General features: G+C 45.3%; 1 protein-coding gene across 1 annotated transcript in view; it reads left to right on the top strand.

Moving 5' to 3' along the window:
* Window positions 1-1500: 1500 nt before the first annotated feature.
* The window catches only part of RGS21 (regulator of G protein signaling 21), a 201257-nt gene continuing 178296 nt past the window's right edge, over window positions 1501-24461 (top strand). Inside the window, exon 1 of the mRNA XM_077452568.1 lies at window positions 1501-1672. The gene's annotated coding sequence lies outside the window, so the exon portion shown is untranslated. The remainder of the gene's footprint in view (window positions 1673-24461) is intronic.

Below are 24461 nucleotides of genomic sequence, written 5' to 3'. Positions count from 1 at the left end.
GGATTTTCAGATAGTGAGTCTGACTTGGTGGAAGGAGACCTCTCTTACGGTTCTGGTTCTAGTCTCCCTGGAATGGGAACAGGGAGACAGGAGCGCAGCGGGGTAGGAGGGTCCAGCCAGGTGCATCGGCAGATGCCAGGTAGATAGAGATCTTCAGGTGCAGGAGCTCCCTGTAGCAAGAAGGCATCTGGTGGAGAAAGGCCACGGGCCATGGAACCAGGAAGGGTGGATCTCTGGATGAGGAGGTAGCAGACACAGAAGCAAGCAGGAGCCAGCAGAAGAATCAGGTAACAAGCAGAGGTTCGGCAACAGGTATCAGTCCAAGAAGGGTCAAACAAGCCGGGGTCGGAGCAGGAGAGATCAGCGGAGTCAAACGGAGCCGGGTCAGGTATCAGATAGGGTTCAGGCAGAATAACAGATCACTTCAGGTACTAGCTGCAGACGAACAGCACAGAACCTCCGCAGCTGTGCCTTTAAAAAGGGCCACTGGCGCCAATGGTACTAACACGCACACGTGCGTGCGTGTACCGCGCGCACATACGAACGACGTGCACCCGCGCGCGTCTGAAGACGCTCGTGCCCACGACGACCCGCGGCACGAACGCGCGTGCGCGTATGGAGACCCGATCGCACAGAACGGACAGATTCCTGACAGCAGGTCACCAGCGACAGGCTTGGCAGTGAATGGCAGGTCACCAGCGGCAGGCTTGGCAGAGAACAGCAGGTCACTAGGCTTTGCCTCGGTGCAGAGTTCCTGCAATAAAGACCAGTCACTGCTGTTTTCTCTTCTTGTATAGAGTGACTGGTCTTCTTTCTGTTACCTCCTGTGTAGGGGTTAGGATCTTCTGGGTTCCTCCCACAGCTCTTTTTCCTTAACAGACTATGTACAGCACAGTAATGAGCCACTACTACATTTAAAAGGTAATATCTGGGTTTGCAAAAGCAGAAAAAAAAACTGTTTGAATCTAGAACAGTAAATATCTGCTTCTAAACAGTTGCAGATGGCTCTTAATTGTCGTGTCTTGTCTGTCCAGTATTTATGATGAATTAAATTAATTTGAAGCGATTTGTGTGGTTTTTCACTGTGCAATCTCTTTGATTTTATTAAATGCCATACTTTTAATAGTAAAAAAAACTAATTTTTGTTCACTTTTAGGTTGTTTTTTTTTCCGTTAGGGAATGCTTTCCCAATCATTTGAATTACAAACACATTTTTATCGGAAAAATTATACGTAGTGGGGTAGGAAAGTAGAGATAATTTTCTTATGCAAAAATCACTGTGCAGTAAGAGCTGCAAAAGCAAATCAGGTCAATGGAAGGATTGAAAAATGTTTTCCAACAAATGGAATACCACAATGCCTGTTTTGCATCTAAAAACATGATTTGTTTGCATGTACTATGACAGGTGCCCTAAATCTTCAAAAGTATTTGCTAGCATGTGGTTACCTAACTATATCCACTTTGTTTTTTACACGTAGAAAACACAGGAAGTATGCTATATATATTTTGACATCCTTATCCTAAGCTCTCCCTTTCCATGTTCCTATAAATGTGAGGCTATACATTTAGTATAATTTCAAAGAGTTCCACGTTTCAACACTCGTATAATATATTACAGAAGAAGACAAAAGCAACAGTTGGATTTTCAAGCCATTCAACTATATAAATCTGTGTAAGTCGAATGTTTTATTTATTTTGGCATGATATTATAAATTATTAATTTAGTTTTCACGTCAGCCTAATTATGCCCCCTTAAAAACATGAATGGAAAGCATTCTCTTTTTAGAGAGGTAGAGAAAGGGAAATTGAGAGAGAGAAAGGAATAGACTTTATTAGATCAAAAGATGGCAATAATAATAAAAAAAAAAGTATAAATATACATGCACCCAAGATTGTAGAAAGTGGGGAATACATTTTTTTGACATTGTACCTTGCATGTTAAGAAATAAAACAAAAAAGTAGGAGAAGATAAGAAAAACTTAATTTTATTGCATATCTATTATCAAGAGTCTTCTCTAGGCTTCCAAAATCTAGAGATTAAGATCTCGTTGGTGCCTATAATTTCATGCACTCTATATAGGTGGCAAAACTTTGGTTGTATAGATTGGTTTTGGTGTTTCATTATATTTGTATTGTTACTGTTGTTATAGTAGTATATATCCAACCGGAGGTGTAGTATGTTAGGGATTAGGTTAAAGGACAAGGTTATGAATGTATTTTTTTCTAATCTGTGCTACAAGTTTATTTTTAAGCGTGATAAGGGATGAAATAATGCAGGCATTAAAAAGTTTTTATTGCTGAAAATTTATGTGCTGAAATTTCTAACACTGAAACACCCATATAAAATTGTAATATTTGCAAGCAATAAAAAAGGTGATTTTTTAAATATATGTGGTATTAATTTTTCTGGCGTAACTCATCAAAAGTGCAAGGGTCATCATTTGTATTTATTCAAAATGTTTTATTAGGAACTGAGTTCCGCCTACATCTTGGTACTCAAGTTATCCATTCCTTCATAAAGTTCATATACACTCAACCACGTGTATTTTTTTAGAAAGTAAAACTATCCAGTATGTAGTAAGGATATATTTCTTGAAGGACACGGCAGGGTTTGTAGCAAACAATTTTTTGGTTCTGTGCAGATTATTATTACTGTAAATTGTTTGTTTTAAATCAATTTTTTGCCCCAGGAAAAAATTACAAAGTATTTCTATCAAATGTGTCAGTGTCTTCCCTCTTTGACATCTTCAAGGCATAGCTGAAACAGTATTTTTTTATTTTTTTTATTGGTTCAGTTATATCATATCGTCCTCAAAACAATATTACTAGGTATTTACTACTGGTTGCTGAAAAATAAAAATTGGTACCAACAAGAATTGCTGCTCGGTGATTCTTTCTATAGTTTTTTATTATTATTATTATTTTATTATTCATTATTATTCATTTGTTTATTAGGAAGGCAAGACTTGTAGATAGAAAAGAAGTCAATAGTATATACTTTGTTTCTTTTTATACTTATGTATTTTGCTTATACAATACATTTCTGGCATTTTTTAATTTTCCTCTGTTAAGGTCAAGGAGTGGGTAAAATGTAGATAAGTTTATGATTTGGAATGATTATAGAACAGCCCCTCACCCGACATCACAAAATTTAACACTAACCTATAATGATAACTTTTCTTGCATTTTAAATTTTTTTTATTTATTCCATTTAGCTGCTAAATCTACAGCGCCTTGTATGGATAAACAGTATCACAAAACCCTAATTTTCAGATAATGGAAAATAAAAAAGTATTTTATAATCTAACCCTCTAAAATGGGTTGTAATGTACAATAGCCTAATGAGTATCATAACCATCTAAGCACAACACTAATGAAATCACACTATACTAATTTATGATTTACATAAAGATGAGGATCTTTATTTTCAGCCATGGGACTGTGATTGTCAATTTTCATTGGAATACGCCGAAAATAACTGTCAGTTTTTGAAAATAAGAATTATTTTCCTTGCGTTTTGACTTTGGAAATTTAACTATACATGTAAATATATACAGTATATTAAGCTGGCCATACATTATACAATTTTCTTATTCAATTTCCTTTAGATTTACCAAAACCCTATAATATGAGCTCAAACCTAAACACTTTCCATGTGTATGCAGTCAGGAAGGCCCTTGCACTACATAGTTAAAGGTAAATCTATAGAAAATTGAATAAGAAAATTGCATGGTGTATGGCCAACCATAATATGTACCTTATTTGTGACTGTATTAATATATCAGGCAGGCTCTTAAGCCTCGGGCACTATTTGAGAGATTATCACTTGCTATTTCTAAGCATTAAAAATAATAACCTTTTTGCATGAATATTCCCCCCAAGACATCTCAACCTGGATATGCAATACTCAGGACTCAATTTGAAGTGGATGCCTGAATGAGTTCTCTTGTAAGGCTTTATGCAAGGCATTTTCTGTATATTTCTAGATAATTGGAAACCATGTATGCTTTTTAATATTGAACTAGAATTTCTTGTAATTAACAGAAATGGTTATTATGGCCTCTGATGCTTTTTTGTTTTCCAATACTGGTAGTTAACTGAATGCACCAAAATTTGTGAATGTTTCTAACAATAGAGTAAGTCTCTGCAATAAAAGGAAAACTGCAAGTATAGGGGTGACATTTGGCAGCCATTAGATCTGAACTAGGTTACACTTGTGCCCTTGCTGTAATGCTAATGCTGCCATGTAGTCTACATTTGTTTGCAATTTTTACATCACTAGATATTTAACACAAAATATAACCAACAAAAGTGCATAGTCAGGTTTTTTTTTTTTTGGTGCTACAGTGCTAAAAAAAATTCGTTTGCATAAATTCTAAGCATAAAATTAAGATAAAATTAAGATAAAATCAAGTAGCACTACCCACCTTTCTTACTTTGCTGCCCTCCAACCTCCTGTTCTCTGTTTTTTTCTCCGCTTCTCTTCTGTATCTATCACTATTAACTAAGACTCCCTTGTCCTTTTTTCTCTTTTCTCATTTTCATCGTACATATGACACCAGAAAAGCAAACCAGGCAGTGGCTACTGAATTGACGCTAACAAAAGACTTACAACTACAAGAAGACAATGTTTAAATGGGATGTATGAAAGGTGCCATGATTTTTTGGGGATTTTCATTTTCTTTTTTTTTGTAAAATCTTTATTTTGAGATAGTTTAACGGTAAAATACACTTAAGTATACAGTAGACAGGCGTGTCAGGACCAAACACAGAACAAATAAACTGTAGGAAGCAATGACACCCATAAGAACTGTCCTGGTGGCCGAGAGTTGGCAGCTTATGTCAGACACATGAGTCAGGCAATCGACTGGTAATGAACGTCTGGAGTGTCTTCTTGCCTACTCATGCCGATTCCGGTTTCCATGGGCTAGGGCCCCGCTCCGAGGCGCCTCTGAATTGGAAGGAGAGGACGGGCCGGGGCCTAATCCCCCTCCCCCCCCATACAGAAGGCCGGGGAGGCATGGGACCACCCCCGGCGGCCGCCCAGGAGAGGGGGGCACAATCGCCTCCAGCTACCTCCTCCGAGCGTCCCCCGGGGGTAAGACAGGCCCACAGCAACCCCCCCGCCCAGGAGAGACGTCCCAGCATGGACCCCTCCGGACAGAAGGATTCCCCCCCGCCAGCTAAACAGGGCTGCTGCAGGACCAACTAGCCCACAGGAAACCTAACGCTCCACCACATCTCAATACCACGTAGGTCAATAAAAAGCAACGTCTTAAAGTGTAGAATACAGAGAAGGAAGGTAAAGAAGAACAGTAGAAAGGGTGAGAGAGAGATAAGAAGGGGTAAAGAGGGGATTGGGAAATGGGGTGAGGAATGAGGGTGGAGCCTACCTGACATCCCTGAGAAGTGCAGCGGTCCAGCACCAGGCGAGTCTCAGCAGCAAATTCGTCTCTCCGTCCATGGGGCAAGAAGGTGAAAAACAACCACTAGGTGGGAACATCAGTGTGTGTGCGGGATCTCAAAGAAGGTTCCGCCAGCTCCAGTAGAGCCAAGTCCAGACTGGAGGTAGCGTATATAGTTTCGGACATGTAGGCTGTCCATGACTGCCATATGCTGTCAAACTTAGCCCGTGTACCTCTACAGGTTGCCACCCAATGTTCAGCTTCTCTAATGTCATTCACTTTTTTGACCCAGTCTTCCCATGTGGGAGTCCTGATTTGTTTCCAGTAGGTCGGTATAAGACGCCTGGCCGCGTTCAACAGATGCGGCAGAGGGCTCTTTTTGTATCTACCAATCGGGATCGGAGGGATGTGTAAAAGATAGTTGGTCGGAGACAGTGGTACATCTAAATGCAAGACTGCTTTTATGTGCGATCGGATGTCCGCCCAAAATGGCTTGATTCGTGGGCAATCCCACCAAATATGAAGGAGGGTGCCCAGTTGGCCACATTCCCTCCAGCACCGGGCCGATACCGAAGGGTAGATACGTGCTAAGTCTGCTGGCACTCTGTACCAGCGAGACAGGACTTTATAATTCGTTTCTTGGGTTTTGGACTCCATGGAGCTTGTGTGAGTGAGTTTGTATAGGTGGGACAGTTGGGTCGTGGAAAAGTCAAGTTGCAGCTCTCTCTCCCACACCCGTATGTACGTTGGTCTAGCGACCTCAGTAACAAAGCCAAGCAAGTGATATAATTCCGAGATCATGTGGGGAGTGGGTTCGTCTTCTACAAAAAGACGTTCAAAGGGTGTAAGGAGCGCTTCATCCCTGATTGAGGGGCCATGGACTTCAAAAAAGTGGTGCAATTGCCTGTATCGCCAAAAATTCATAGCTGTCTGCACGTGCCCGGTCTGCAGGGATTCGTAGCTGACCATTTGGCCGCCGCTGAGAAACTGTCCACAGCTGGCATTCCCATCAGCTGCCCAGGGGCCAAAAAAGGCCCTCCGTTCCCCCGGCGGGAACCACAGGAACCCCCCCCAGCGGGGCAAGCGGCGAAACAGGGGGGGACAGACCCAGCGTCTTGTTCATTTTGTCCCATTTTAAAAGAACCTGTACAGTTAGTGGGGAGAAATCTTCCGACAGCCCCCTATGTTCCGGGGACAACCAGGGTGCATAAGCCAAGTCTCTCCCAGCCAGCCATTTTTCCAGAGAGACCCACATTTTTGACTTAGTATGAAATTTCCAATTAAGTATCCTCTGTAGGACAATAGCCCTGTGGTACCTCTGGATATCTGGAACCCCCAGACCCCCCGTCAGCTTCGAACGCTTCAGCAAGGCCATGGCTATTCTAGGTTTCTTTGTGTTCCACACAAATGCCGACAGAATGCTATTCAGTTGGGTAAAAAACTATTTAGGGAGGGAGATGGGTATAATTTGTAGAAAAAATAGTACTCGGGGCAGGATATTCATTTTAATAATATTAATGCGGCCTAACCACGTAAAAGCGGTTTTGGTCCACTGCAACAAATCCGCCTTGACCGTATGTAGTAAGGGGGGGAAATTGGTGGCATATAAGGCATCAAAGCGGTTTGTCAACTGAATGCCCAGGTATTTAATAGAAGACGTGGCCCAGGTAAAGGGGAATGCTAATTGCAAATGCTCCGCTTGAGACGGGGCAAGGTGAATAGGTAAAAGACTTGGAAAGGTTTATCTTGAAATTGGATAACTCACCAAAAGTCCTCAGCTCCTTCAACAGAACCGGCAACGAGATCAGGGGTTCAGAGAGATAGAAGAGCACATCGTCCGCATACGCCGACAGTTTGTGCTCCGTCATCCCAACCTTCAGGCCCCTAATGTCTGTGTTCGCCCTCACCGTGCAGAGCACTGGTTCTAGGACCAAGGCAAAAAGGAGGGGAGACAGAGGACACCCCTGTCTCGTGCCGTTTCGAATCGGGAACCGGGAGGAAAGCACCCCATTCACCTTCACCTGTGCACACGGAGTGGAGTACAGGGCCATAATCGAGGACAGCATACGCGTCCCTAACCCCTGAGCTTCCAGTACCGCCCGTAAGTACACCCAGTCGATGCGGTCAAACGCCTTTTCGGCGTCCGTCGAAAGGACGATACAAGGTTTAGGATTGGGATTGTTACGTGCCCAGTGAATGAGTTGAATTGCCCTGATGGAGTTATCTCTCGCCTCCCTGCCACGAATAAACCCCGTTTGGTCTGGGTGGATAATTTGGGGCATAAGACTCCCAAGTCTGTTTGCCAGGACTTTTGCTAGGATTTTAATATCGACGTTAAGGAGGGATATCGGGCGATAGCTCTGGGGGACGGTAGGATCTTTGCCCTCTTTTGGCAGCACCGTAATATGTGCCAACAGTGCTTCGGTTGGGATATGATTCCCCTGCGCGACGGAATTAAAGTAGGTGCACATATGTGGCGTTAAGAGGGGCAGGAAAATCTTGTAGTAGGTACCAGAAAAACCATCTGGTTCTGGGCTCTTGCCCTTGGGCAGGGACTTCACCGTTAGCGCAATTTCCTCCAGCGAAATTTGCCGCTCCAAGTCGACGCATTGTTCCGCGGTAAGTGTAGGGACTCCCGCCGACGCTAGATATTCTTGAATGGCAGCAGACTTGGGAGGCTGAGCGTTTAAGGGCGAGGCTGGGGAAAGGTTATAAAGTTGGGTGTAAAATTCCTGAAACCCTGAGGCAATATTGTTGGATTGGACCGAAATGTCACCTGAGGGGGAACGGAGCTTCTGTACGTAGGCTTGAGCATGTTTCTTGCGGAGGGCCCTAGCCAGCATACGGCCGCATTTGTTACCATGTTCATAGTATCTGTGTGAAAGATGCCTGGCCTGCCTACTCGTGTGGCGATCTAATAAACGTGAAAACAGGTCACGCAACTCAAAAAGCTTCTGCTTAGCCGCTGGGCCCCCCCCCTGCTTATGGGAGAGTTCTGCTGCTTGTAAGGCGGCCAGAACCCTGTTGAAATCCGCTTGGCGCATTTTCTTGATTTGGGAGCCTATTGATATTAGTTCACCTCTAATCACGGCTTTGTGCCCTTCCCAAAGCACACCCGCACTTAGTTCATCCGAGGTGTTCTCCCTAAAATAGTGGGAGATGGTCTCCGACACCTTGGCAACCGCCGCAGAGTCATCCAGGAGATTTTCGTTTAGTCTCCACGTCCAGGCCCTATGGGGACTAGAGGGTAGCTGAATGGTCACTCCAACCGGTGCATGGTCCGATAGGGTGATGCTGCCAATGGATGCCGTCTGCAGAAGCTCAAGCGTGGGACAATCAACGTAGACATGGTCTATGCGCGTGTACACGTCATGGACGGTCGAGTAATAACTAAAGTCTCGTCCGGAAGGATGTAAAATCCTCCAGGTATCAAGTAAGAGGTGTGCCTGCAGTGATTTGCGAAAGTGTTTGAAAAAAGCATGGGAGTGTGAGGGTCGGGTGCTCGAAGTGTCGAGCAGAAGGTCCGGGCAGACATTAAAGTCCCCGCCTAAAATCAGATACCCGGCTTTAAATTCTGTCAATAGGTCAAGGGTATTGTCTAGGAAGGTAAGCTGATCAGAGTTGGGGGCGTAAAGGGAGGCGAATGTGTACATGCTCCCAGCTATGGTGCCCTTTAGGAAAACAAATCGGCCCTGAGGGTCAATTTTGCTATCTACTGGCTGAAAAGGGCACGTCTTATGGAACGCTATGGCAGTCCCTTTGGATTTGGCCTTAGGAGATGTACTGTGAAACCATTGATTAAACATGTGGGTGGGCAACCTGGGTAGGGAGTGGCTGGTAAAATGCGTTTCCTGTAGGAAGACCACTTGGGCCTTCAACTTTTTAAGTTCCCACCACAATTTGTTCCTTTTCCCCGGAGAGCAGAGACCCCGTACATTGTAGGAAATTACCTGGAGTGTAGACATGGGAGAGTTGAAGGGTGGAGGACTGAGCGAGCGTCCCAACTCACCTGGCGCAGGGACCGCAGCAATGGCAGGCTCCTAGGAAGGGGGGGAATAAAAAGGGAGGGAGAAGAAGAGGAGAGAGATAGGGAGAGAAAGAACACAAGGAGTTAGTACAGAAACACCAAAAACATAAAAACAACACAGCTACAGCAAAGTTGAACAATGCAGCGGCTTGGTGGGGGATGAGACCCACCCCACCATCCGGGGGGGTTCCCAGCCTCCTCCTAAAGTCCCAATAGGGAACTAAACCCATGGATGGGTGGCCTATGTGGGGAACGTGAACCAAAACAAGGGGGGAAAGAGAAGGCCCCCGCCCCGCCCACCACATCCGAAAGCAGTATAGCCTCAATTCGGGGGAAAATCCGATCCAGAAAAACAAAAAATAAAAAATAAAAGAGGAGGAAAAAAGGTGAAACACAGTGTAGGCTGATTGCGTTCGGGGACGTGGGGTCTGGCCGGTCCCTGGCAGGGGCCCCACCACCGTGGTGGAGTCACAGCAAACTTCAGTCCGTGGAGGGGGGGATCTCAAAGGTAGCTACATAGGCAAAAAAAAGGGGAAAAATGAAAACAGAAACCAAATCAAACCCCCCCCTCCCCTAGTGCCCCACAAAAAGGGAAGAAAGGGGGGCGCCGTGGCAGATCACCCTCCTATATTGGGAGTGCAAACAGTCTCCGCCATGTAGGCCTAGTCTGAGAGTCGAACAGTATCTAAGGCTGGAGAGAAGTCACCAGAAATTCTTGCCGCCACGGCGGCCAGAGTCTGCAGCCACATGGGGCACATCCTGTTCCCCGGAACACCCGGGGGGGCTCGGGGCCAAAACATCATACTCGCAATTCCCGTGGGGGGGGGGCCCAGACACCATCAATCACATCAGAGAAAGTCAGCAATCAGCTTTCTATCACACAGCCCAGGCTCGGCATCAGTCTCGGGTGGTAGAAGGAACCACGGAAGGGTCACGGGTCGAACTATGCCTGTCCCTCCTCCGGTGCTTGCGTGTGACTGTAGACCATCTCGGGGGAAGGGGGGGACAAGCAAGTCGCTCGGAGGTCCTCTCCAATCCGGAAAGTCCACAGGCTCCAGCCCCAGAGAGGATAGAAAGTGTGGAAGATCGTCACTTGTCTGCCATCTTTGAGCACATGCAGAGAGAAGGGGAAGCCCCAGCGGTAGGCCAGTCCTGCGGCCTGGAGCACAGAAAGGAGCGGACGGAAGGCTCTCCGCTGCATGAGGGTGCGCCTCGAGAGATCCTGATAGAAAGTCAGTCGAGCACCATCAAAATCATAAAAGGGCTTACCCCGCACTTTTTGCATAATCCGTTCTTTGATAGTGTATTTGTGAAGTTTACAGATTATGTCCCTGGGATTGTCAGCGTCTTGAGACGGGGGGCGCAGTGCTCTGTGGGCTCGGTCTATTTCAATAGGAGCAGTGGCTGGGAGTCCCAATATGTCTCTAAAGATATCTGTCAGAGTGGGGACAATATCCCTGGGTCCAGTAGCCTCTGGGAGTCCTCTAATCCTGATATTGGCCCTCCTGCTGCGGTTTTCAACATCATCTAATTGCCCCAGCAGTACATCAAGCTGATGGTCCTGTGTTTGGCACCTAGATTGCAGCAGAGCAATGGTGGGGAAAGTCTCCTCTAGCTTCTCTTCCAAGGCCTCCACCCGGTGACCCAGGTGTGTGGTATCAGCTTTAAGTTGGGCAATATCAGCGGTGAAAGCCTTCTCCACTCTGCTAGTGAACCTCTCCAGGTCTTCTCTGGTGGGGAGGGACATAATATGGCGGCGTATTGCATCATCTCCCATGAGGTCTGAGACCTCTGAGCGGCCATCCAGGGACCCGGGGGAGGCAGGGGGGGCCCAATCGCTTACCGATCCTGGGGAGGGCACCGGAGAGGCCAGGGGAGACGGTCCGGTCGGCTGAAGAGGCGCCGCTGTAGCAGGCTGTGAGGATTTCCCAGCTCTCTGAGATTTCCCGGTCGGCGCCATATTGGATCCGTCGCGGCCCTGTCCATGGGGGCCCGGGAAGAACTGATCCAGCTGTCCCTGCCGCTTTTTATTACCCTGCGGCGGTCGGGAAGACTGCCGGGAGCGTTGGGACATGGAGCCCGGTGGTGCAGATCGATTTTCCCCGCTGAGGGTAGCTAATGTATGCGGCGATGGAGCGGAGCTGAGGTGAAGCACTTCCTCACTCCTCCATGGTCAGGACACGCCCCTGGGGATTTTCATTTTCCATTGTAACTTTCTCTTTTATTTTTACAAATCTTTTATTTAGTCAAAGGGCATGGTTCAAGGACACACAACATGGTGTGAACATTTTTGTTATATAGTAAAGCACTACATATATTCATTGCAGAAGTTGAAATGTTGAAAACACAAGAAAACATTATGGGGGTTATTTAAGAAAGGCAAATCCACTTTGCACTACAAGTGCACTTGGAAGTGCAGTTGCTGTAGATCTGAGGGGGACATGCAAGGAAAATTTAAAACAGCATTTTAGCTTGCACATGATTGGATGATTGGATGATAAAATCAGCAGAGCTTCCCCTCATTTCAGATCCACACCTCAGATTTACAGCGACTGCACTTCCAAGTGCCTTGCAGTGCACTTGTAGTACAAAGTCGATTTGCCTTTCATAAATAACCCCCTATGCTACTAACCGCCCAAAGCGTTGTGTATATTCCTGCCTAGACATAGAGAAGACATTACCTCGGAACTGGCCAGGGCTAAGGTAATCATAGCCAGAGAATAAATTGTTCTAATAGGGTGGGACCACGGAACCAGCCCAGATCATTATTTTTTTCAATTTTGTATAAAGAACGGTAACATAGAGCCGTAGAGGTACGGATCCATGAAGTGAGAAAAAGATGTTGGAGTATGAGAAGAAGAAAGGAAAAGAGTGTAACGGAAAAGGGGGGGGGGGGTGGTAAGAAGAAGGAGAAAGAAAGAGGGGGATTTATGGGAAGGGGGGGGCAGAGGGAGGATTAGAGAGGGGGGTGGAGAGATATGAAATGTGAGGTTGCGAGCCGCACAGATGATATTTGAATTGCATGTTTGGTATTTCTAAAGTACCAAGTGTATGCAGAGTCATAGTAAGGTAGATTTACTTGGCAGAGTCACAGTCAAAAAGGGTTCGACCTTCATCAGAGAAGATGAACATGTTCCAGAGCATCCAAGTCTTGGAGTAGCATTCTTGTTGGTGACATGCCAAGAGGAAGAGGTCTTCTAGCTTATTTATTTACTCTACTTTTTTAAGCCACATCCCGATCATCGGAGACTGTGGAGATTTCCATTAAAGAGGAATGCATGCCTTGGCAGCATCAAGGAGATGGCGAATGATTGATTTTTTGTAGATTTTCCTGGGGGCACTGGAGGCATGGAGGAGGAAAAAGGCTGGGTCATCCGGTATTGGACACTCATTTTTGACCAATGCGTTTAACCTCCTTCCAGAAGTGTTCTATTTTGGGACAGGTCCAAATATGGAGAACGGTGCCCCGTTCTTCCTGGCATCTCCAGCAACAATCGGAAGTTGCGGGGAGAATTTATTGTAACCTCACTGGTGTTCTATACCATGTGGTTAGAAGTTTAAAGTTAGTTTCTTTCACTTTCGTGCAGATGGAGGTTTTGTACATAAATTGAAGGATATGTTATCTTTGTTGTGAACTGAGAGTGCGACCAAGATCTCGCTCCCACTCGTGGAGGCAGCGTAGGGAGTGGGGTTCTGGAGGTGTGTTCACTAGGGGTAAAAAGTAGATTTACCAAGATTGAGAATAATGGCAAAGTTGGGGAAGAGAGAGACGCTTGCACAAATAAAGATGAACAGAGTCTCGCGGTCTGGCCAATTAGGGGAAGGTCACGTCCCTCAATAATGAGGTATAGGCACCCCTTACAGAGAGATATTGCACTTTGAGTCTGTTCTAATTGAACCCATAATTTGATGTTGCAATGTCTGTTCCAGTCAATGAGATGTACAGCCTAGTAATATTTACGAACGTCTGGCCCCACTAGCCCCCCATATTGTTTAGGTAGTGTGAGCTGGATTTGCTTTAATCTTGGGCATTTATGGGCCCATAAAAATGCAAAAAATACCCCTTGGATCTGTTTGAAACAGTTAGATGGGATATCAATTTGTAGAGCTTGTAGAATTTAGGAAGGATACACATTTTGAGGATATTATATTGGCCAAATCACGAGTGGAGTTCGGTATTCCATTGGGGGAAAGTTTAATTAAAATATCTTGGATATATTGGAAGGGATAAGCGTGCCTATGTATGTCAGCACCGAGCTATTCCATTTTAACCACTTGCCACTCAGGCCAATTCTGACATTTCTCTTCTACATATAAAAATCATCCTTTTTTTGCTAGAAAATTACATAGAACCTCCAAACACTATATATATATATATATATATATATATATATATATATATATATATATATATATATATATTAGCAAAGACCCTAGAGAATACAATGGCAGATGTTGCAACTTTTTATCTCGCACAGTGTTTGTGCAGCAATTTTTGGGGAAAAAAAACAGTAAAGTTAGCCATTGTTTTTGCATATTGTAAAAAATGAAGTTACGCCAAGTAAATAGATACCTAACATGTCACACTTCAAAATAGCACACGCTCGTGGAATGGTGACAAAGTTCAGTACTTAAAAATCCCCATAGGCAACGCTTGAATTTTTTTTACTGGTTACATGTTTTGAGTTACAGAGGAGGTCTAGGGACAAAATTATTGCGCTCACTCCAACATTCTCGTCAATACCTCACATGTATGGTTGAACACCTTTTTTCATATGCGGGCAGGACTTATGTATGCATTTGTTTCTGCGTGCAAGCACACTGGAACAGGGACACTTTTTTTTATTGCTAATTATACTTTCTTTTTTTTTGTTTGATACTTTTTTGAAAAAAAAATGTTTTGATCACTTTTATTCCTATTACAAGGAATGTAAACATCCCTTGTAATAGGAATATGACATGACAGGTCCTCTTTACAGTGAGATATGGGGTCAATAAGACCCCACATCTCACCACTAGGCTGGGAAGCTTGAAATAAAAAAAAAAAAAAAAAAGTTTTTTGAAGGTGTGACGTCATAACATCGTGCCCTGGCCTCCGACGATCATAGAGACTCGTGACCATCTGGTCCGCCGGAAATCTCTATGATCAACATCATGGGCCGGAGGATCCATTCTCTGATTTACCAGTCGTATCGGTGAGTCGGTAGAAGCACCGGAGGGTGGCGGGAGGGGGGGTGTCCACTCTCACCTCCTATAAGAACGATCAAGCAGCGGAAAAGCCGCTGTGATTGTTCTTATGGTGTAGGGAATCGCCGGCTGAAAACGGCAATATCTGAATGATGTCTGTAGCTACAGGCATCATTCAGATATCCCCGCTTAACCACTTCGCACCCAGGCCAATTCTGACATTTCTCTCCTACATGTAAAATTCCTAATTTTTTTGCTAGAAAATTACATAGAACCCCCAAACATTATATATGTTTTTTTAGCAAAGACCCTAGAGAATACAATGGCGCTCATTGCAACTTTTTATCTCGCACGGTATTTGCGCAGCAATTTTTCAAACTAGTTTTTTTCAGAAAAAAAACAGTTTCATGCTTAAAAAAAAAACAGTAAAGTTAGCCCAATTTTTTTGCATAATGTGAAAGAGGAGGATACGCCGAGTAAATAGATACCCAACATGTCATGCTTCAAAATTGCACGCGCTCATGGAATGGCGCCAAACTTTGGTATTTAAAAATCCCCATAGGCGACGCTTTAAATTTTTTTACTGGTTACATATTTTGGGTTACAGAGGAGGTCTAGGGTTAGAATTATTGCTCTCGCTCTAACGTTCGCGGCGATACCTCACATGTGTGGTTTGAACACCGTTTTCCTATGTGGGTGGGACTTACGTATGTGTTCGCTTCTGTGTGCGAGCTCACGGGGGCAGGGGCGCTTTAAATTATTATTATTTTTTATTGTTAATTTTATTTTTTTAGTTTTACACTTAAAAAAATAAAATAAAAATTGATGACTTTTATTCCTATTACAAGGAATGTAAACATCCCTTGTAATAGGAATATGGCACGATCGGACCTATTTACAGTGAAATATGGGGTCAATAAGACCCCATATCTCACCTCTAGGCTGGGAATAAAAAAAAAAAAAAAACGATCCTGGCTTCCTAGCCAGATCGGCGCCGTTAATTTGAATACCGAGGCCGGGCGTGACGTCATAACATCGCGCCTGGCCTCCGAACGATCATAGAGACTCCGGGGACAATCTAGTCCGCCGGAAATCTCTATGATTACTTGCTGGGGCCGGCGGATCCTGTGACCGACTCACGGTGAGTCGGTAGAAGCACCGGAGGGCGGCGGGAGGGGGGGCGTCCCCTCCCGCCGCCCGTAAGAACGATCAAGCGGCGGAACAGCCACTATTATCGTTCTTATGGTGCAGGGAATCGCCGGCTGAAAACGGCAATATCTGAATGATGTCTGTGGCCTCAGGCATCATTTAGATATAACCACCGAAACCCCATGACGTCAATAGACGTAGTGTGGGAACCAAGTGGTTAAAGTCCATGATGTCATATGACGGTGGGCGGGCAGTAAGGTTTCTCTGGAGTTGTGAGAGAATTGGCTGCGGGAGGTTCCCATCGCCTCAGATTTGCTAAAGTTGATTTTGAGATTGGAGAGGGCTCCATATCTCTCAAATTCCTTAAGGAGGTTCCGAAGTGAGATCAAGGGGTTTGTAAGGTAAAATAGCATGTCATCAGCTTAGGCCGAAACCTTTTGTTGAGTGCCCCCAACATTTATGCCAGTGACATCTGGGTTCAAACATATGGTACATAAAAAGGGTTCCAGTGACAGAGTGAAGAGAAGGGGCGACAGTGGGCATCCCTGTCATGTTCCATTTTTAATTTTAAAAGGTTCTGACAGGACCCCATTGGCTCGAACCCGAGCTGACGGATAGGAGTAAATTGTGGAAATCCACTGGAGCATATTGGTGCTGAAACCAGCATACTTTAGAACTGAAAGCATGAAGTCCCAATTCACCCTATCAAAGGCTTTTTCCACATAAGTGCCAAGAAACACACAGTGGGCATGGGACTTATTGGCTGCATGTAGTAAGTTTAGGACCTTGGTGGTATTATCTCTAACTTTTCGGGTTGGGACGAATCCTACTTGGTCTAAATGGATCATATGCGGTAGATGATGCTGAATCCTAGTCGCCAAGATCTTTGTGGAGAGTTTGGGGTCTAGATTGAGCAGCGAGATCGGCCTAAAACTCCCACAGGAGGCTGGGTCCTTGTCCTCTTTAGGAAACACTGATATATGGGCCTGTAAGGTGTCTACAGCAAAGGATCCTACTGTGTTAAACAGTTTGACCATGAATTGGCTGAGAGAGGGTAGGAGGGCTTGATAATATTGGATAGTGAGTCCATTCGGGCCTGGCGCCTTTCCTGGTTTAGTAGCCCCTATGGCTCCCTGAAGTTCCTCTATGGCAGTGTTTCTCAAATCCAGTCCTCAGGCCCCCCCAAAAGGTCATGTTTTCAGGTTTTCCATTATTTTTCACAGGTGATTTGATCAGTTTCACTGCCTTAGCAATTACCACAGCCGTTTCATCTGAGGGAAATCCTGAAAACATGACCTGTTGGGGGGGCCTGAGGACTGGATTTGAGAAACACTGCTCTATGGTGATGGGATCTTCTAGGGCATTTCTATCCACATTCCATAGTTGGGGCATGTGGGAGAAAGACAGGTAGGAATTTATATGTTCCTGTGATGGAACATTTAAATGGCAGATTATATAAGGAGTCATAATATTTCTGGAACTCCTGTGCAATTTTGTGGGGCATTGTGACTTTGAGTCCATGTTGCGGTATCAGATATGGTACATAAATCGCCAATTTCTGTTCCCTCAGTGATCTAGCCAGCATTCTGCCACATTTGTTTCCAGATTCATACGATAGTGTTCGACAAATCTGCAATGCTGCTTTAGCTTTAAATTGTAGGAGTTCTGTAATTTGTGTATGTCTGGTGAGAAGGTCTTTCTCTAAGGAAAGTGACAGTGCATGTTTATGACATGCTTCTAATGCCCTGTACACACAACCGTTTTTTCCGTTGGAATAAACTCTGAAGGTTTTTCCGACTGAATTCTGCTGAAACTGTCTTGCGTACACACGATCACACCAAAGTCCGATCGCCAAGAACACGGTGAGGTACAGCACCTACGACGGGACTAGAAAAAGGAAGTTCAATAGCCAGTAGCCAATAGCTTCTGTCTCGTACTTGCTTCAGAGCATGTGTCGATTTTGGTCCATCGGAATAGCATACAGAAGAGCGATTTTCCTGATAGGAATTGGTTCCATCGGAAATATTTAGAACATGTTCTATTTCTAGGTCTGTCAGAATAATAAAAAAAAAAAAGTCAGATGAGGCATACACATGATCGGAATATACAATGAAAATCTTCCGTCTGACTTTTTCTGTCGAACATTCTGCTCGTGTGTACGCGGCATAAGCCCCTTAGGTCCTCCAGTAATGACATTTTGAGCCTTGACCCATGTTTTTATCAAACACCGCAAATAACTGCTTTGTGTGCCTCCCAAACAATGCTGGGGTCGCATTCTGATGTGCAGTTGGTTCTGAAGTAAAAATCTAGTTCCCTAGTGACCTCTTTGTCTTGCAGAAGGCTTTCATTTAGTCTCCAGCACTTGGTCCTGGGTGTCATGGAATCAGTGAGGGTGTAGGATAGGAACACCAGGAAGTGTTTGGACCATGTAATGGAGCCTATGGTGGAGGCTCGCACTGCATCTAGTTGTGCGCAAGGTACCAAAAAGTAGTTGATGCGTGAGTATACCTTGTGAGGTAGAGAATAGAAGATATTGTCCCTCTTTGAGGGACGTAGAAGGTGCCACACGTCAACTAGTTGGTTCTTATGCAGAGCTTGAGCAATGCATTTACAAGAGCCAGGGGAGATGGAGGACAGTCCTGAAGAGGTGTCATCAGACAGGATCAGGGGGACGTTAAAGTACCCGCCTATAATCAGCTGCCCATCGGTGAAATCCACTAGACGAGCTAGCGTCCTGCTTAAGAAGATATCTTGGTGGTTATTAGGGACATAGTGATTCGCCAGAGTTACCTTGACACCGCCAACCATGCCTTTTAAAAACAAGGGTCCATAATGGAGTCTAAGCAGGGCCACAGCACTCTGCTCGAAAGAAGAATAGACACTCCCCGTGACTTTGCTGTCAAATTGGTTGAATGGTAAGCCGTTGGAAAGTATGAGTCAATTTGTTGTCTCTAAAATGAATCTCCTGTATAAAAGCTACATCTGATTTAAGACGATGTAAGTCTTGCAAGAGCATCCATCTTTTCCCTGGAACATTAAGTCCCTTAGCGAAAATCACATTGATAACCTCCATGTTCAGGGATTGGGTGGGAGGAGAAGAGTGGAGAGGAGGGGGGAAGATAGAGAAAACAGATAAAGCGGGGAAGAAAAATGAATAGAAGCAGAACAGAGTAAAAGATCACTAAAATGGTAGCAAACTATTGCTAATACGCTCACCAGTGCAAGACTGGAGACCGAATGCTGGCCTATGTGGGGGTTTGGATAGACACAAACGGGAATGGAACTCCGGCCGTCCCTACCCACTCTGACTTGGGCAAATAATGAAAACAATAGAGCTGAGTATCTGGTACGTATAATTCAACATGCACAAACAATTAGTAGGGCCCTCCGCAACCTTGAGGCATCTAGGGTAGGTAGGGGGAGGGGAGGAAGGGAAAGGTGGGGGGGAGGGAGAGTGGGAAAGGGGTGGAGGAAGGGGGAATGGGAGAGGGATGGGGCCTCCCCAAGGATTAGGCCATTGCTTACAAGATATGTATCTCATACCAAGAGGGGAGCCACATGTCAGGCAAATGGCACGGGCCCAGTGAAATTAAGACAGCGATGGTAAGCAGAGACAACAGTCTATGCAGTAGCCCTTGGCCACATTGATGGCTGCCATGTAACTCACCCTGTTAGCAGAGTTTGCTTTTATCTCATAGAGGGGACACAGGACATACATGTCAACACTTGTAAAACTGTTAAACCCTCCACTAGTAGACCTAGCAGAGAATTCTAGCACACTGGTAGCTAGCAGGTGCGTTCAGATTAATAAGGTAGTCAAACCTAAACATTCACATACAATGTCCCCGCAACACAAGTCCAGTGTATGCTGAGCAACATATACCCCAGATTCAGCAGGCATAACAAAGTTGTTACGTAGACACTAGGTGAGTACAAGAGGATCTCGGGAAGGCATCACTGGCATATGAAGAGCAATATAGTTCTTTAGCAGGGAAACATTAAAGCGGAGGTCCACCCTAAAATGGACCTCCGCTCATCGGAATCCCCCCCCCTCCGGCGCCACAATTGGCACCTTTCAGGGGGGAGGGGGGTGCAGTTACCTGGATAATCCAGGTAACTGCACCCACTTCCGGGATAGCTGTCTGCGGAAAGGGGCGTAGATTACGCCCCTTTCCACAACTGCCCGCCCCTTTGCGCAAGTGTCCCGAGGCAGCGGGGACCGTCCGGATTGCGCGGCTCGGCTCGCGCATGCGCAGTAGGGAACCGGGAAATGAAGCCGAAAGGCTCCATTTCCTGATTCCCATACCCAAGATGGCGGCGGCAGGACCCGACAGACGACCTAGCGATCGGCTTCGGGTGCCGACATCGCGGGCGCGCTGGACAGGTAAGTGTCACTATTTTAAAAGTCAGCAGCTGCAGTATTTGTTGAGGCATTGAGGCACAAAGACCTAGCAGCCATAATGAGTATGGTATCCTATCATGAAATCGGTATGGGAATATGTATCTGTAAAGTTCCATAGAGGGACTGGGTCCCCCTAAAGTGCACTGAGTATCCATGCAGCAGCATGCGGGTTCTTTAAAAAAAAAAGAGGAAAAAAAAACCTGTAAAAAAGAGGACAGACCATTCCAGCCGCATGTAAGTGGCAGAGACTACTAAGAACATCCCCCATTAGTCCTGCTGTAACAGACCTCACTGTAGGTGAAGTAGAATGGTTGTCACCTAGGATTCCCAAGACTGTTCCCTGGAGGGGGCTCGGGGGTTCTTTGCTGCCATGCTTGAGGGTGATCCCGTGGTCCAGGAATAAGCTGGAGCCAATTCAGGACCTGGATGGGTTCCGCATCTGGAAAGGCAAATAACTCTAGTAAGTCTGCAGGTGTATGCAAGGTAAAGGAGGCAGAGGCTTTCCAAAAGGTGACCGTCAGCGGGTAGCCCCATCTGTAAGTGCAGTCCCGTTCTCTTGCCAGGTCAAGGATAGGGTGCAGGTGCTCCCTGCGCTGAAGCGTTGCCCTAGATAGATCTGGGAGAATCTTGATGGGGGCACCGTCAGTTCCTTCTGGGGGTAGCAATGTAGCGGCACCCCATAACCCGGGGCCTCTTGGGGTCATTAGATCTGGGGCCCAGGGCCCCATGGGTCCTATCCAACTCCACGGTGGTCTGTGGGGAATTTAGGACCTCTTGGAAGATATCACTCACCGTAGCTTGAAGATCTTTAGTGCCTGTAGCCTCGGGGGAGGCCCTGCAGCCGCAGGTTATTCCTGTCTTCTGGGTCCTCCAAGTCGATCTGAAGGTCCACCGTCGTATCTGCCTATGAAATGCGAGAATGCTACAGGGCTGCCACGTGATGTTTCAGGGAGGATATTGATGTCACCCCTGCATCTACACTTTCCGAGAGCAAGTGAACTTCCGCCCTGACGGCTTGGATATCTCAGCGGTGTGTCTCTTCCACCAGGAGAATCAGGGCCTCAATGTCATGTTTGGTGGGTAAGGCCTGCAGGAGCGCCTGGATATCACCATCCAGGTGGCTTGTCTCCCCCCTCAGCGGGGAGTTGGCCATCGCTGACAAGTCCAGATGAAAGAGCGCAGGGGTCCCTGGTATGGAGTCCAATATGGAGGATAAGTTAGGAGATGCAGGTAGATCAGGCATTTGGATTCTCGGGCCTGAGCCACGAGGTGCCACCACTATGGCGCCCAGGGAGGTGTAGTGTGCGCTCTGGAAGAAACACTGAATTTCTCCCTGGGATGTGTGGGAGTGGGCTGCTCGAGCTGATGATCTAGGCCTGTACCTTCTCACAGCTAGCATGACGGTGTAGCAGATGATTAACCTCGACCATCAGTAGGATGTGTCCCTACTAGTACTGATGCCTTTTCTATTAGTAAAAATCCCTCTTCACCGTTTCCACACCACCATACCTTCTGGTGTGGCGAGGGTTACTACAATTAATGAACCTTCAGGCTATCATCAAGAGAGCCTTAAGCTGACTATAGACGCAAAGTTTTTCTTTCCTACAATCATGGGTTGCAGGAAAGAAAATCGCTTGCTTCCCCTATTAACACTGACTGTGTATCCTTACCCCGGAGCCATTGTGTTCTCGAGGGGGGGGGGTCCTTTCCAGCAGGGAGAACACAACATTGATTATTGCTAGCAGCCACAATAGACTTTTCTCATTTTTAGTCCTCTATAATCTACAAATATAGTTTATAAAATGCTGTGGCTGATGTTATATCCAGAAACATTAGGGATCCTAAACCATATAGACCCCATAATTCAAGGACTCAACTTGATCCAACTAATACAAATCTAGTCAAGCTTCCCTTCAGATACACTAGCAGGTATTCTGTTCTTTAGCTGACTGTTTGGCTCCAGGTTCTGTGGTCTGAACATAGGTAATAGAAAAAAACAACCATCAGCAATTGCATATATGGAATAATACAGTCATAATCTCAGTTTTGCATTGATTGATCCTGTCCCTTATAAATTTCTGTATTGGTTTTCTCAGTTCCCATCTTTGGGTTTAGTTATCCATCTTTGTAGGTACACAGCAGTTATTCTGTATCAAATGGTGACCTCTGCTAGTTCCTGATTTATAGTTATCTGACGTCTCTGAACTTTGCTTGTTGTGTTTTCCAAATTCCATCTCAACTTTGTTGATGCCTTTGATTAATTTTTCTAGTTTGACCTTTGGCGGTTGCTGAACTATGCCTCATGTCCTCCTCTGGTAATGCTGCTGACTTTCTGGATTGACCCTTGGCTATTTTCAAATATATGTTTTACCATTGAATTGTCCGTAATGTTGGTTACATCATCAATACATTATAATCCAGGCACAGGTGGCAGTTATCATGAAGCCTTGTTGCCTTAACCATAATCATATTATTGCCTTACAGTAAACATTTACAGTATAGTATAATACAATAATATATAAATGTTTAGCATTTTCCACTAGCTATGCAGTATCATAATACAGCTATGTGCATCTACAGTATTTTCATCCTTTGCTGTATGATCCTTATGGTGCAACACTTTGTGAATAGAACAGGCCTCGTCATGGTCAACCAAAGAAGTTGAGTGCACATGCTTAGCGTCATATCCAGAGCTTGTCTTTGGGAAATAGATGTATGAGTACTGCCAGCATTGCTTCAGAGGTTGAAGGGGTGGGGGGTCAGCCTGTCAGTGCTCAGACCATACGCCGCACACTGCATCATATTGGTCTGCATGGCTGTCATCCCAGAAGGAAGCCTCTTCTAAAGATGATGCACAAGAAAGCCTGCAAACAGTTTGCTGAAGACAAGCAGACTAAGGACATGGTTTTCTGGAACCATGTCTTGTGGTCTGATGAGACCAAGATAAACTTATTTGGTTCAGATGGTGTCAAGTTTGTGTGGCGGAAACCAGGTGAGGAGTACAAAGACAAGTGTGTCTTGCCTACAGTCAAGCATGGTGGTGGGCGTGTCATGGTCTGGGGCTGCATGAGTACTGCCGGCACTGGGGAGTTACAGTTCATTGAGGGAACCATGAATGCCAACATGTACTGTGACACACTGAAGCAGAGCATGATCCCCTTTCTTCAGAGACTGGGCGGCGGGGCAGTATTCCAACATGATAATGACCCCAAACACACCTCCAAGACAACCACTGCCTGGCTAAAGAAGCTGAGGGTAAAGGTGATGGACTGGCGAAGCATGTCTCCAGACTTAAATCCTATTGAGCATCTGTGGGGCATCCTCAAATGGAAGGTGGAGGAGTGCAAGGTCTCCAACATCCACCAGCTCCGTGATGTAGTCATGGAGGAGAGGATGAGGACTCCATTGGCAACCTGTGAAGCTCTGGTGAACTCCATGCCGAAGAGGGTTAAGGCAGTGCTGGAAAATAATGGTGGCCACAAAAATATTGACGCTGTGTGCCCAATTTGGATTTTTGTTGCCAGCAGTTTAGACATTAATAGCTGTGTGTTGTGTTATTTTGAGGGGACAGTAAATTTACACTGTTATACACTCACTACTTTACATTGTAGCAAAGTGTCATTTCTTCAGTGTTGTCACATGAAAAAATATAATAAAATATTTACAAAAATGGAAGAGGTGTACTCACTTTTGTGAGATACTGTATACTGGAATTTATGACACTATACTGATAATGGCCATAATCGGTGACTTATATTGGGACTGTAATAGTAATAGTGTGGCAGACAATCTGTCTAGCTGACGCTGGCTGGGAGGTATACTAACTGACTGACATTGACATCAATAGTGACACTGATACACTGAGTAGTGGTAATGCTGCACACTGTCACTGTGCTAATGACACTGCCTGGGAAGGGGTTAACATCTAGGGGCAATCACAGGTTTAAATGTGTGCCTAACAATGTGTAATGTGAGAAATATGTTCTGCTTTTACTTTACTATCTGTCTACTTTTTCTCCCTGATAGTAAAGAAACAGTCAGATCGCTGTTCACAGTACACGAAGTTCTGTGCTTTTGTAAACACAGAACTCTGTGTGATTGGCCACAGCTGATCAGCTGACTTCAGCCAAAATCATTGGCTGAAATCAGCTGCTAAACTTGTGCTGTAGCCAATTACAGTATGGGTCGGCAGGGGGCATGCATATGTGCACATTGAACCCGGAAGAAAGACGGTGACGTACAGATATGTTGTCCTGTCTGGAGCTGCTGCCCCCTTGCTGTACACTACTGT

The sequence above is a fragment of the Lithobates pipiens genome, unplaced genomic scaffold (assembly GCF_037356315.1).
Source record: "Lithobates pipiens isolate NorthernLeopardFrog02 unplaced genomic scaffold, aLitPip1_a1.2 Scaffold_23, whole genome shotgun sequence".
NCBI lineage: Eukaryota > Metazoa > Chordata > Amphibia > Anura > Ranidae > Lithobates > Lithobates pipiens.
The sequence above is the reverse complement of the archived record's forward strand: the minus strand, read 5'-3'. Positions and strand labels throughout refer to the sequence as shown.